Source organism: Suricata suricatta, chromosome 17, assembly GCF_006229205.1.
Source record: "Suricata suricatta isolate VVHF042 chromosome 17, meerkat_22Aug2017_6uvM2_HiC, whole genome shotgun sequence".
Taxonomy (NCBI): Eukaryota; Metazoa; Chordata; class Mammalia; order Carnivora; family Herpestidae; genus Suricata; species Suricata suricatta.
In genome coordinates this window covers 26,543,590-26,556,701 of record NC_043716.1, presented here as the reverse complement: position 1 = coordinate 26,556,701, position 13,112 = coordinate 26,543,590, and the positions used below count along the sequence as shown (strand labels likewise).

Here is a 13,112-nt window from a genome sequence, read left to right as displayed (position 1 = left end):
TGTGCTGCTGAAGGGAGCGCTGAAGGAAGTAATTCTAGAGAAAGACAATGTCCTATGTACAAAGGTGTTCATCATAGATGAACCAAAATTACCCAAAAACCTTTGATGTCAAAACAATAGGGAAATGAAGTATTAAACAAACATAATAGTAATAATAATTAACAACATGAAAAAATTATACAAAAGGTTAAGAAGAAAGAGGATATGAAATTTTATGTATACCATGAGTACCATTTTGTAAAAATGTGTATCCTTAATGAAAATTACTGAAAAGGAATGCAAAAGACATAAATTTTATTAGTTGTAAAATACACATTACAGAATTTCAGTAATATTGTTAGACTGTTTTTTCTTCATAATAAGGAGATCATGAATAATAAGAAAACCCTAGAGGCACCTGGTTGCCTCAGTCTGTTAAGCGTCCAACTCTTGATTTTGGCTCAGGTCATGGTATTGTGGTTCGTGGGTTTGAGTCCAGCATTGGGCTCTGAGCTGTGTGGAGCCTTCTTGGGGCTCTCTCTCTCTCCCTCTCTCCCTTCCCATGCCCTCTTGCTCTTTCTCAAAATAAATTTGTCAGCTTAAAAAAAAAATACAGAGACCACCAAATCCTAGTTGAATTTCTGCAGGGGTATTTTGCATAGTATTTAAAGAGTTTTGAGCACGGGGTGCCCTGGTGGCTCAGCTGGTTAAGCACTGGACTTTGGCTCAGGTCATGATCTTGCAGTTCATGGGTTCGAGTCCTGCATCAGGCTCTGTGTTGACAGCTCAGAGCCTGGAGCCTGCTTTGGATTCTGTCCACCTCTCTCTCTGCCCCACCCTCCACCATGCTTTGTCTCTCTTGCTCTTAAAAATAAATAAACATTAAAACAAGGAGATTTGAACGCTCGGTTTAATATCAGATAGTCTTAGGTTCAAACTGTGATTTCACTATATTTTAGATATCAGTGCTTGAATATACCCTCTAGAAACAATTATAATTATCAGTAATAATTTGTACATACGTAGAGAACAAAACAACCAACTACAATGATCAACTAAATCAAAGGCCCCAAATAAGCCAAGATGGAGAAACACAGCCCCTGCCTCAGTAAAGTGAATATTTGGAGAGTTCCGAGATCATGGCTGCCCTGCCAACTCAGATGTTCTGTTCCAGTTGACAAGCCTCTCAGTCTGTGAGTCTCACCTCCATCCCTCAATCTCCATCCGTTCTTTAGACTCATGGGATCAGAGGACTGATATGTAGAAATATAATGAGGGTGCCATGTATACTCAATTTTTAAAAGCTGAGTTTTGTTATATATGTTTATAAAGCAGGTGTAATTGTCAAGAAGTTGCCCATGGCACCAACAAACTGAATCTAATTCACCACCAAGGAAGCATGAGTAACACTCTATAGCCACTCTACCCTGGTTGCAGGTAGCTGAACCCATTCACACATTGGCCCTGGTTCTGCAGTATAAACCAGTCATGCTAATTAGACATTTGCTAGATAACTTCTTCCACAAAGTGTGACCCAGCCCACTTCAGTTATAAAAAGTATCATTTCACATAGAGAGCTTATATTGGTACCTGAAATATAATAAGCATCCAATAAATGTTTACAGATAAAAATAAAAAAATAAAATAAAAAGTATCATTTCATTATTGAACTACCTTCCTAATTTTATTCCAGGAGGCTTGATTTCACAGAAAGAAGGTAAAACTTTGACTGTTTTCATAGCATCCATGAGCCAGGCTAGCCACAGCCCTGAGACCTCAGGACTATTTGTGTCATCCACAGATTTGACTTCACAAGTACTCAGAGACTTCTTGCTATTCTGAGGGCCATACTATCTACTCCAGTATTCTTGAATTTCTATGAGTACTGCTAATGATTAAACAAAACAAAACCAAAAACTGTTCTCAAGTCATTACTTAAATGTATGTAGTACACACTTCTCACAGTTACCTAAACTTTTAAAAAATATTTATTTATTTTTGAGAGAGAGAATGCCATAGAATGAGTGGGGGTGGGGCAGAGAGAGAGGGAGACACAGAATCCCAAGCAGGCTCTGTACATGCTGCCAGTGCAAAGGCCAACATGGGATTTGAACCCACAAAGTTGCCTGTCAGAACTATATAAAAAGCAGTGAGAACTAATGAAAGTAAGAATCCTGTTCAGTCAGAACCATGTTATGATTTAACAAGATATTTTTAAATGTTTATTTTTGAGAGACAGAGTCTGAGCAGGGGAGGGGCAGAAAGAGAGGGAGGCACGGAATCTGAAGCAGGCTCCAGGTTCTGAGATGTCAGTCAGCAGAGAGCCCAATGGGGGCCTCCAAACCACAGGTGAGATCATGACCTGAGCCAAAGTCGGACGCTTAACAGACTAAGCCACCCAGGTGCCCCGACCATGTTATAATTTTAAAGAGCTCTACACAATTTTGCCTTGATGGGCCCTTCTTCCATTAAAAAACCCACACATATTAAAATTATGTGACTGTGCTAAGAAGGTAAATATATTATTATACATGACATTTCCTTTCTTTTTTTGAAAGTAACCTCTACTCCCAGCATGGGGCTCGAACTCATAATGAACCTGAGATCAAAAGTTGCATGCTCTGCAGATGATGACACTGTTTAGTGACCAAAGTCTGACAAAAATGATTGGTACTTGATTGTCTGATGCACCAGGAAGAAAAAAAAAAGTTGCATGCTCTACTGACTCAGCTGGCCAAGCATTCCCATATATGACATTTTCTTCCACCTAAAAATTCACTTTTTAAAAAGTGTTTTAGGTGCCTTGCCTATAATACCTAAATGTTTAATCCTGAATTCAATAGTGGTTTGTGTAGACCCCAGGTAGCTTTTTTTTATTCAATACGTATTTTTAAAAAAACTTTTTAAATGTCTTTTATTTATTTTTTGAGAGACAGAGAGACAGTGTGAGCAGAGGAGGTTCAGAGAGATAGGGAGATCCAGAATCTGAAGCAGGCTCCAGGCTCTGAGCTGTCAGCACAGAGCCCGACGCGGGGCTCAAACCCACGAACTGTTGAGATCATGACCTGAGCCGAAGCCGGACACAACCTACTGAGCCACCCAGGCACCCCTCAATACATATTTTTAAAGTTTATTTATCTTAGAGAGTATGCAGGTCCTCGAGCCAGCAGGGGAGAGGCAGAGGGAAAGGCTCCATACTGAACTCTCCAACCCTGAACCCTGTGATAATGACCCCATCTGAGGGTAACCCAAGAGTGGGCGCTTAACCCCCCAGGTAACTTTCACAAGAGAAAGTTGAATGTCTAGACTTGCACTCTCCAGCTTAATGAGGACAAAACAGGGCAATGTGAGTTTCTAAAGTATCAAGGCCTTCCAGGAACCTTTAAGTAAGGGGAGCAGTGCTGTCCAGTAAGATATAAAAAGTGCTTAAGGTGATATATAAAAACAAGTCTATTGCCAATGACAGGATTTGCTCATCCATACATAAGCAAATAACTACCCCTAGAAGATATTGCCAACGGAAAAGGCTAAAACAGATGATCACCAACAAGAAGCTCAGAAAAACCTCATTCAGAATATCTAAGCGACTCACAATGGGAAATGTAAGCAACTGTTTTTAGAACACAGTCCTACAGGGGAAAGCGCGAACGCAGTCCCCCACTACCACAAATTATGCAGTCGAGTTTCCCACATTTGGGGAAATCGCAGGGGTCAGCACATCCGGAGTGCAGTGGGTGAGCCTCGCCCTGGGAAAACCACCTTCATGATCATGGTGTCTCCCCTGCCAGGTAAGTATGAGGTGGAGGCGAGCGCAGCGACGCCCGCTGCTGTGCACACCACTTTGAGGTTGGGGTCACTCTTGAAATGACTCTAATTGGCTTTTATCTATATTAGTGATACTCAAAGCCGATTTTACTATGTACCTTAGTATTGGTAACAGCAAATAATCATGTACATCTTTCCAGAAAACACAGTTCCAAAATGCCCTCAATCTCTAATCTACATACTCCACCTCCAAGTATAACGTCATACATCTGGGCGGGCTAAGCCGACAGCTGAGCCCCCTTGAGGCAGCCTCTGCAGACCAGCTCCTCCTCCTAGTTTCCTGACAAAAATCCATCCATCCCGTTCCCAGCTTTTGGTGTAGCTGGTCTTCAGACCTCCCTGTGTGAAGTACCCTTCAGCAAACCATCACAAATGAGCCTTTAACCACAAACCAGTTTAGCTTCAGGCTTTCTAGGGATATCAAAGTTCCACATCATTTCCTCCTATTCCAGGAGGTGGAAGAGCAAGGAGCGGAGAGTGTCGTGGCTACGTGCTGGCAGGGTGTATTGCAGTGTGAGGGTTCTGGAATCCAAGATCTTGACTGCAATTCAGTGTACACACTGCACAACACTAGACAAGCTTTTAGCCAGAAGGGGGAAAACTATTCAGCCAGACCTCCCACCCAGCTTAGGCCCCACGCTTTGTCTCCTATTCCTGCCTATGTTCTTATGTTAACACCCAGCCCCCTAAGGATGGACTGCTTTCCTTGAAAGCAGTAGACAATGGGCCTCTAGAGCAGGGTTTTTCTTGTTTCTTTTCAAATAGTCAAGACAGGGGGCACCTGGGTGGCTCAGTTGGTTAAGCGTCGGTTAAGCTGACTCTAGATGTCAGCTCAGGTACTGATATCATGGTACCTGAGTTCAAGCCCTGAATTGGGCTCTGCACTGACAGTGTGCTCTATTCCTCAAAAGAAAGAAAGTTAAAAAAATTTTTTTTATGTTTGTTTATTTTTGAGACAGAGAGGAACAGAATGGGAACAAGGGAGAGGCAGACAGAGAGGGAGACAGAGAATCTGAAACAGGCTCCAGGCTCTGAGCTGTCAGCACAGAACCTAGGTGGGGCTCGAACCCACAAACCATGAGATCATGACCTGAGCCGCAGCAGGCTGCTCAACCGACTGAGCCACCCACGTGCCCCAGAAACAAATAAACTTTAAAAAATTTTAAAAAATAGTCAAGACAAAGGTGCCTGGGTGGCTCAGTCGGTTAAGCCTCCGGCTTCGGCTCAGGACAGATCTCACATTCGTGGGTTCGAGCCCCGCGTCAGGCTCTGTGCTGACAGCTAGCTCAGAGCCTGGAGCCTGCTTCTGGTTCTGTCTCCTTCTCTCTCTGCCCCTCCCCCTCTCATGCTCTGTCTCTCTCTGTCTCAAAAATAAATAAAAACATTAAAAAAAATAGTCAAGACAACACAACATATAATTATAACATATGATTAATGCATATATTATTTTACCAACTAACTTCATTCTCTCTCGTTAAAAATATATAGGACGTTGGGGCATCCGGCTTTGGCTCAGGTCATGATCTCGCAGTTCATGGGTTTGGGCCCCACATCAGGCTCTCTGCTGACAGCTCGGAGCCTGGAGCCTGTTTCAGATTCTGTGTCTCCCTCTCACTCTGATCCTCCCCTGCTCGCACTATCTCTCTCTGTCTCTCAAAAATAAGTAAAAAACATTTAAACAAAAATTAAAAAAAAATATATATAGGACGCATGTCTTTAAATTTCTGCATCTCTGGAGCTCTCTGGAGTAGCTCAGATGAAAACTTAAACTTTTACTGAAAAGGCTGAATGCTGACACCTCCCTCCCATCTTCCATTTGATTTCCAGGATACTGGAAACCAAACATTCACCTTCTAGGATACTGGAAGTGTCCCCTGAAAAATGTGAACATCCTAAAACAAAGTCCCAAAGATGTCAGCCATAGGCTTTCTCTGTTACAAGGGCCTATCCAGATTACTCTGCAGGGAAGCCCTCACCTTGGCCCTTGGCGCTTCCAATTAACTCCCTACTTATTAATATAATTTTAAATTTCTGGGGCGCCTGGGTGGCTAAGTCAGTTAAGCGTCCAACTTTGGCCGAGGTCATGATCTCACCATTCCCAAGTTCAAGCCCTGCATTGGGCTCTGGGCTGACAGCTCAGAGGAGTCTGCTTCAGATTGTGTCTACTTCTCTCTCTGTCTTTCTCCTGCTTGTGCTCTCTCTCAAAAATAAATAAACACTAAAAAAAATTCAAATTTCTGCATGACAGTCCATCTTACGGATGGCCCATAATTTATATTAACATTCCCCTATTGCTGGACACTTAGGTTGGTTCAATTTTTCACCACTGTAAATAATCCTGGGTAATGGATAGAGATGGTATATTGAATGTCTATAGATAATCAAGAAGCACTGAGCCACCAAGGATGACCAGACATCTGACAAAAGCCTCAAACATGAAAGACGGAAGCTAAACAAACCAACCAAAAGAAGATAATTCGGAGAAAGCAGATTATGCAAAGGGAAGAAATTTAAAAATGAAAATAAAAACTACCATTAAACTCCTCAGAGAGCTGGGGTGCCTGGGTGGCTCAGTCAGTTAAGCGTCTCAGGTCATGAGGGCTCTTTCTTTTTCTTGAAAACTTGAGAGGAAACAAAATACATATTACTGATTTTTTTTTTTAAAGAAACAAGCTAAATGCATGACTGCAGAGCGGTAGAGGTGTATATTTTTCATACTGTGCGGGGGAGGATTTGTGCTGCTTTCTGGAATTGGGCTGGAACGTCTGGTTCCTGTCCGTGTGCTGTAAGTTCTGAAGTATGTGACCGCCATGAGAGACCGGGCCAGCCCCTGGCCTGGCTTCGGGCGGAGCTGGCAGCTGGAGACCCCGGTGCCCATTTCTACTTTCCACTGAACCACTTTGATTTAAGGAGAGAAAAAGAACTAGAACTTTTGATAGTATGGCAAAAACATTGATTTGAACTATTTTAGTAAAAGGAGTAACAGAAGATTGTGATAGTGTCTACTTTGCGCTTTTTTTGCAAGCCTCAAAAAAGAAAAACCCGAGAGAAATTATTGCCAAAATGAGAGAAAGTAGACATAATAACTTCACAGATTAATCTCAGCTTAGAGTCTGGAGCCTACTTCAGATTCTGTGTCTCCCTCTCTCTTTGCCCCTCCCCTTCTTGCACTCGGTCTCCCTCTACCTCAAAATAAATAAACATTTAAAAAAATTTTTAAAAATCCCCAGAGAGCTAAAACACGTTGCATCTGAAAAACAAGTACAAGAAACTATACAAATAGAAAAGAACAAAGAAAGGTCTTAAATATATGATTGTAAAAAATTGAATATATAGGTTGAACAAAAACATGTGGATGGAAAAAAGTGTTTTTTATTTGTTCTTTTTAGAGAGAGTTCAAGAAGAGGAAAGGGGCAGAAGGAGAGAGAGAGAAAGAGAAAGAGAATCCCAAGCAGGCTCCACAGTCAGCACAGAGCCTGTTATGAGCCTGACGCAAGCCCAACATGGGTTTAATCCCATGACCTTGGGATCAAGACCTGAGCCAAAATCAAGAGGTGGATGCTCAGGGTACCTGTGTGGCTCAGTTGATTGTCTGACTTCAGTTCAGGTCATGATCTCACAGTTCGTGGGTTTGAGCCCCAAGTTGGGGTCTGTGCTGACAGCTCAGAGCCTGAAGCCTGCTTTGGATTGTCTCCCTCTCTCTCTGCCCCTCTCCCACTCACATTCTCTCTCTCTCTCTCTCTCTCTCTCTCTCAAAAATAAATTTAGGTTAAAAAACAAAGGGATAATATACCCTGGTTATTTTGACAGCCTTAAGAGTTGAGACTTCAAATTGACCTAGAGAACAAACTGGCCAGAAATAAATCTTAATCATCCTTTCTCACAAGAGATAAAATCAGGAGAAACAACAAATAAAGTTAGTATACCAATGCCACAATAGGTTTACTTGCTTGATAATAACACAGAATAACGAGAGAAAAAGCAGAATAACGAAACACTATTTAGCAATAAAAAGGAACAAAATAATGATAAATTTATCAGTATGAATGAACTCAAAAGACTGCTACATGAAAGAAGTCAGACACACTATATACTATATTATTCCATTTTATATGAAATTTCTAGATAAGGCAAATCTGTAAGAAATAGATCCATTGTTGCCTATGGCTAGGGTTGGGGCATGGGAATCAGGGACACTTCAAACGGGCACAGAAGAATTTGCGGAGGGGTCATAAAAATGTGCTAAAACTGGATTGTGGCAATGGCTGGATAACTGTATAAAATACTAATCATTACACAAAGTAATGGGTGAATGTTATGTTTATATTATACTTCAATAAAGCAGTTAAAAATGTCAAGAAAAAGTACAGCCCTCATCTTTAGAGATACATACTGAAATAATCATGGCTGAAATACCTTGCTACATGGGATTTATTTCAAGCTAGGTTTGGAGGTTTAGAGTGTAGAGACACAGAAGAAACAAGATTGGCCTTGAATTGTTCATTGCTGAAGCTTACTTTAGTGTTGCTAAATAGGAGACTACTATTTTATTAACCTGTTTTAGTTTATATTAGAAGTTTTTCACACAAAAATGTTTTTTAATAATATAAAGAAAGAGATCATCATTTCCCTCATGATTTTGAGTTCTTGAGATGTTGATACCCTGGCCTCCCTATCTATGAATAAGAATAATGGAGAGGAGGAGCAGGAGGTACAGCCTCCTGGATTCTACATTTAATAGGTGAAAAAAATATTAAAGGTACAGGTAAGACTTAGAGGCCACATTTTTCTCCCTTCTCTCCTTTCATGTCACACATCCCATCCACAGCAAGTCTTTAACATTTTTCCTTTAAAATTATGTTCAGGGGTGCCTGAGTGGCTCAGTCGGCTGAGTGTACAACTTTGGCTCAGGTCATGATCTCCTGGTTAATGAGTTCGAGTCCCGTGTCGGGCTCTGTGCTGACAGCTCAGAACCTGGAGCTTTTTATTTTGGTTTCCGTATCTCCCTCTCTCATGACTCCTACCTCCCTCACTCTCTCTCAAAAATAAATAAACATCAAAAAAAATTATGTTCAGAATCTGACCCCTTCTCACCATCTCCAGCGGTACCACTTTGGTACAAGCCATTCTCCTCTCCTGCCTAGAAGAGTGCAGTAACATTCTAAGCGATCTCCCTTCTTCCATCCTTGTCTATTAACATAGTAGCTAAGTATCTTGCTAAAGCCTAAATTCACGCCCCCCCTAAATTTTTTGGGACAAGATATAGGTTTTATTGGTGGGTATGAGTAAGGAGAGGCATCACTGACACCCACATGAGTGTAGGGTCTGCCATTTGTCCAGAGGGACACAATTAGGGATGTATCTGATCCCACAGCCACCAGGGATGAGCTGCCTTTCAGCCACCTTGTCTTCAAATTCACTCGCATTAAACTTGGTAAAGTACTACTTCTTAGAGATGTAGATGTTCTGTCAGCTAGGGAACTTGAACTCAACCCTGCATAGGACCTCAATCACATGATCCTTGTTCTGCAGTTTGGTGTGGGTGGACATGATGATTTGGCCAATGTGGACCATGGCCACTGTGCCCTGTGGCTTTCTGAAGGCACCTCACGTACCTGTCTGGGACCCATTGGCCTCAGTGCAGGACAACATCTTGTTGGTGTGGATGACAAGAAGGAGTGGAGCCACACACAAATGTGAAAGCCATCTTTGCCACAGCTTCTCACTATATACTTGTTGGCATAAATACCCGGACTCGGAAGGAGAGCTGCTCACATTCATCAGATACCATTTAGCCAGAGTGGGAACCCATCCACTTTGCCTTTTTCTACTCCATGCAACACTAAGAACCTTCAGTGGCATACCCAAGGGAAGGAGCCAATTTATTTTATGAAGCAGCATTACTCTGATACCTACACCAGATGAAGACCAGGTAAGAAAAGTATAGACTATTATCCCTCATGGACATAGATACAAAATTACTTCAATTCCTTTAAAACTGCAAACCAAATCCACCAATAAACTAAAAGAGTAATAGCACATCATTATCAAGTGGGATTTATCCCAGGAATGCAAAGTTGGTTTAACATTAGAAAATCAAGCCCTATAATTCATCATACCAACAGATTAAGAAGTAGTTGCAGAAAAAGTAGTTAACAAAATTCAATACCTATTTATGATTTAAAAGAAACTTAGCTAAGTATCACTAGATTGAAAATGGTATCTATGAAAATCCTATAGCTAATACACTTCATGGTGAAAGTATCTTTCTTCCAAATAAGGAACAAAACAAGCATGATTACTTTAGCCACTCTTATTCCAGCTAGAGGTTAAGGCAAGGAAAACAAATTAAAAGCCTTAGTTTGGAAAAAAAGATGAAAACAGTTTTAATTCACATATGACATGCAGTTTATGTTGAAAATCCTAAAGCATTTACCCCCCAAAAATTTTATTAAAATTCATAATTGAATTTAGCAAAGTCACAGGATACAAGATTAATCTATAAAAATCAATAGTATTTATATGTACCAGCAATGAAACCTAAAAACATTTTTTTAAATTTTTTTAATGTTTTATTTATTTTTGATACAGGAGAGACAGAGCATGAGAGGGGGAGGGTCAGAGAGAGAAAGAGACACAGAACCGGAAGCAGGCTCCAGGCTCTGAGCTAGCCGTCAGCACAGAGCCTGACGCGGGGCTCGAACCCACGAACATGAGATCTGACCTGAGCCGAAGTCGGAGGCTTAACTGACTGAGCCACCCAGGCGCCCCTAAACAAGTTTTAAAAGTAGTATTCTGGGAGTCGGCTGGCTCAGTAGATAGAGCACGTGACTCTTGATCTTGGGGTTCTGAGTTCAAGCCCCATGTTGGACCTCGAGCTTACTTAAAAAAAAAAGTAATGCCCTGAGGAGAGGACTGGGGTAGGATGTGAAAGGGTGGATCAAGGGAGTGTTACTATTCAGGTTGAGTCTTTCTGTATAATGCTTTTTCACATGTATAATGTTACTTCAGTAAAATTATTTGGAGGTAAAAATTAAGGTCTAGGAGAAGACATAAACCACTATCACTAGCAGAGATAATACTGTAGTCCAGTTTCTCATTTTGGGGAAAACCAAAGGGTACTGCTCATGAGACATACCTGAAAAGGAGTGAAAAACCCCTCTGAAATTGTAACTACTCAGTTAAGTATGTAAGTGGTAAATTATAAACTCCCAGCTTTCTTCAAAGTAATCTTTCATTTTGAACTTTTAAGAAAGATTTTATTTTTTTACATAATCCTTACACCCAATGTGGGGCTAAACTCACAGCCCTGAGATCAAGAGTTGCACGTTCCACTGATGGAGACTACCAGCCACCCCTATCACATCACACTTTTAATCAACAAGGTGAAAACAGTCCCTTACATTATTTACACCTTTTATCCCTTGTCCTAGGTGCATTTCTAGGTGCTCAAACTTTCCTAGAAACCTCTTCTTCCTATTCTTTTACTGTACACACCGAGGGAACAATCGAGAGCAGAAACAGATGCAGATAGCTTGAGATGGTGCAAAGTGAGCCCTCTAGTGGTCAACAGAAGAGTGCAGTACCAAAATGAACAGCCACCCAAGCAATAAAGGCTGCACACATCACCTTATACAAAATGATTACAGGGGCGCCTGGATAGTTCAGTCCTAGGATCCTTTGTCCCCCTCTCTCTTTGCCCTTCCCTCGCTCACACTCTCTTTCAAAAATGAATATACATTAAAAAAAAAAACCCTCTGTAAAGAATGACTACAAAGAGGCACCTGGGTGGCTCAGTCAGTTAAGTGACCAACCTCAGCTCAGCTCAAAAACTCGCAGTTCCAGGGATCGAGCCTTCCATCAGGCTGTGTGCTGACAGCTCAGTCTGGAGACTGCTTTGGATTCGTCGTCTCCCTCTCTCTCTGCCCCTCCCCCACTCACACTGTGTGTGTGTGTGTGTGTGTGTGTGTGTGTGTGTGTGTGTGTGTTTCTCATAAATAAGCAATAACATTTTTTTAAAAAGAAAGAGTAAGTATGGAAAACAATATTGATGGCTTAAAAGTCAAGCAGTAATAAGTCAATAATCATCTTTTCAAAATGCAAGATACAAGTGGAGAGTACAAACACAATCCCTCTCTACCACAAATCATGCAGTCCAATTTCCCATATTTGAGAAAATCACAGAGGTCAGCACACCTGAAGTGCAATGTGTTAGATGTGCCCAGATCAAAAAATCACCTTCGCAATCCTGGTATTCTCCTCTACCAGGTAAGTATAAGCAAATGCCATTGTTGGCACTTCATCCTCATTCCAAGCACTAGACACATGGTCATTCTCTTCATTCTTCATGCAAACTCTAGATTGTCACTTAGGAAATAAAGGAAATAAAGACCTTTCCAAACTGTAAAACCCAGACAATAACATTTTGGGCACCATAATGCTTGCAAAACTGATAAATGTATGTACAATGTAAACAAACCAGAAGACACTACTCATTTACATATTCTAAGGCCCTTTTGGTGACACTGTTGGTGACCTTTCTGGTGGCACTGATTTCACTGATGTGGCATGCTTAAGTAACTGCCCAACAAAACAAATATCTCTCCTAATCCCAAAAACATGCAGGAGTATTCTATCACTTTGTGACACATAATCTTAGAGCCAAGATTTGCAACAGGCAGAATGTCCCTAACCACCCACAGGTACCTCATATAACCATAAAGCTATTTTATGGGAAAAAAAAAAAAGTAAGGACAGATAAAATGCTTCTCCAAACCTATAAATAACAAATCCTGCCCCTGTAGGTAAATGGTATTGTTATTCCTAAACCCTGAAGAAATCTTTCAATCTAAATATACAGGACACACTTGTTTTAAAGAGAAAACCAGGGGAAAGCGCGAACGCAGTCCCCCACTACCACAAATTATGCAGGTGAGTTTCCCACACTTGGGGAAATCGCAGGGGTCAGCACATCCGGAGTGCAATGGATGAGCCTCATCCTGGAAAAACTACCCTCATGATCATGGTATCTCCCCTGCCAGGTAAGTATGAGTTGGAAATGTTACTCAGCACCTCACCCTCAGATTCAAGTTACTCTACAGATAAGATCACTTTTCTCATGCATTCTGTTGACCCTGTTGCTTCTGTAACCATAGTTACTAGGCAGAAATATTTTATATATCTGAATATTGACAAAATCTTAGGAAATACATGTCTAAATGTAACCATGACCAACAGTCACTTCACTTATCTACATATTCCACACCCCTTTTGTTGATCTCATTTAGCACATACTATATAGTTATTGG

At 41.2% G+C, this 13,112-nt stretch overlaps 4 non-coding genes and 1 pseudogene across 4 annotated transcripts; 1 reads left to right on the top strand and 4 right to left on the bottom strand.

Moving 5' to 3' along the window:
* The first annotated feature begins 2,599 nt into the window (after window positions 1-2,599).
* On the top strand, window positions 2,600-2,671 carry LOC115283105. The gene has a single exon (XR_003904914.1). It is a non-coding gene; the product is annotated as a small nucleolar RNA Z17 (small nucleolar RNA).
* Window positions 2,672-3,611: 940 nt separating this feature from the next.
* On the bottom strand, window positions 3,612-3,775 carry LOC115283134. Its single transcript, XR_003904942.1, has one exon. It is a non-coding gene; the product is annotated as a U1 spliceosomal RNA (small nuclear RNA).
* Window positions 3,776-9,102: 5,327 nt separating this feature from the next.
* On the bottom strand, window positions 9,103-12,153 carry LOC115281585 (annotated as a pseudogene).
* On the bottom strand, window positions 11,913-12,080 carry LOC115283136. Its single transcript, XR_003904944.1, has one exon. It is a non-coding gene; the product is annotated as a U1 spliceosomal RNA (small nuclear RNA).
* A 536-nt stretch (window positions 12,154-12,689) lies between the features above and the next one.
* On the bottom strand, window positions 12,690-12,853 carry LOC115283135. The gene has a single exon (XR_003904943.1). It is a non-coding gene; the product is annotated as a U1 spliceosomal RNA (small nuclear RNA).
* Window positions 12,854-13,112: the final 259 nt, after the last annotated feature.